This window comes from Meleagris gallopavo, chromosome 4 (assembly GCF_000146605.3).
Source record: "Meleagris gallopavo isolate NT-WF06-2002-E0010 breed Aviagen turkey brand Nicholas breeding stock chromosome 4, Turkey_5.1, whole genome shotgun sequence".
Classification (NCBI taxonomy): Eukaryota; Metazoa; Chordata; class Aves; order Galliformes; family Phasianidae; genus Meleagris; species Meleagris gallopavo.
The window spans coordinates 42145682-42147334 of NC_015014.2; the positions used below are offsets into that span (position 1 = coordinate 42145682).

The window sequence follows — 1653 nt, forward strand, 5'->3', positions numbered from 1 at the left end:
AATGCAGCCCAGGATGCAGTTGGCTTTCTGGTCTGTGAGGGCACATTGCTAGCTCATGTCCAGCTTCTCATCTACCAGTACCCCTAGGAGGACTTCTTTGGCAGGGCTGCTCTCAATCCTTCCATTCCTCAGCTTGTATTGGAACAAGACCTCACATTTGGATTTTTTTGAACCTTTTGAGGTTCACCTGGACCCACTACTCAAGCCTATCTAGGTCCCTCTGGATGGCACATCCCATCCCTCTAATGTGTCAACTGCACCCTACAGTTTGGTGTCATCAGCAAACTTGTGAGGGTGCACTCGACCCCACTATCAGTGTCATATTCCCTGAAATTGAACAAATTATTTTTACAGAACTATAACACCAGAGGCTTGCGCTAGACTCAGTAATGTTGTGGGCTCTGCTCTTCCAAGTTCACTGTTGTAGATGAATAAGAAATACCAATCCTTTTTTTAATGTAAAAGCTTGGAAACATACCAATTAGTCTCAGTTACAATGGAAAATAGTGAATCCCTGTTATTTCTTGTTGGCATAATATGATGGAAAGCACAATAATGACAACAGAGCAACAAGATCCCAGGCTGCAGTGAGTGATGATTTGCTCAAATGCAACCGAAGCAGGCACAGAAATAAGGGAAATAAGCTGCTTACCCTCAGAAGACTTCAGGCTTTCAGGGATCTCCAGCAAGATATCTTTGCTTCCACTGCTAACCCTTAAATGAGGTTTGGAAAAATTTGGATCCTGGCTCCACCCCTTCTAATCACTCAGGTATATTGCATGCACCTGAGCTCCCCAGATTGGCCCTGCCTTCCTACTCAATCACTGGTTCAAGCCTTGACTTAACATTTTCATTACAGCTGTCTCATCACTTTGAGTTTCTATTCATTATCAGAGAAAGAGAGTCATAAAGACTAGTAAATATTTTTGTTGAGAAACTCATCAAGTTCAAATTTAACTTACTTTTGTGGATTTCTACTTAGCTCCTCTAAGGAGTATGAGGACCAGGAAACACCATTCTGTATCTACCCTTAAAATATCTCACTTCTTTCCCCAGACATAACATAATTGATTCAAACACAAAGCAATATGATTACACTCACAGGTTTCTTCAACTTCTTCCAGAAATAGTCATATTTCTGTTTGAACTCCCTAGAATATGGAACTGCCTGCAGAGAGAAAATTGTGAACTTACATTATTCCAAGTATTATTTAACATTTAAACAAATAACCGTGTTTTCAAATTTACATCTATCTAAATATCAACTCTGCTCACAAAGAAGCAAAATTACTTCTGATTGGTTCTTCACAACACCATGCAAAATACTCTCAGACAAGCTAAAAGTTGTATACAGAAAGAAGAACTGAACACACCCAAATAGTAAAAGCAAATCCCAAAGCAACCAAAATCCAAAATGCTCACCCTTCAGTGGCTGGCCCTTATATGAGCCCAGAGTGGCTCCACTCTGAGTCCACCCCTTCTGGTCACATGAGGAGCACAGGTGCAAACAATTTGCTTGTGTTCCAGTTCAAGCCATGACCTAATAGTTCCCCTACAGCCTCCCAAGGCTACTTTACCTTATGGGTCCCCATCTCAAGGTCCTCAGGGACATGGAGCAAAAGATTATTCAGCATCCCAACTTAGGGTTTCGAG

The 1653-nt window shown here is 41.4% G+C and overlaps 1 protein-coding gene across 1 annotated transcript in view; it reads right to left on the bottom strand.

The window, feature by feature from the left end:
* Positions 1-1410, bottom strand: part of LOC109367551 (E3 ubiquitin-protein ligase NEDD4-like) — a 3651-nt gene extending 2241 nt beyond the window's left edge. Inside the window, exons 1-2 of the mRNA XM_019615188.1 lie at positions 1374-1410; positions 1103-1168 (exon numbers count right to left, since the gene is read on the bottom strand). The gene's annotated coding sequence lies outside the window, so the exon portion shown is untranslated. The remainder of the gene's footprint in view (positions 1-1102; positions 1169-1373) is intronic.
* Between the last annotated feature and the right edge of the window lie 243 nt (positions 1411-1653).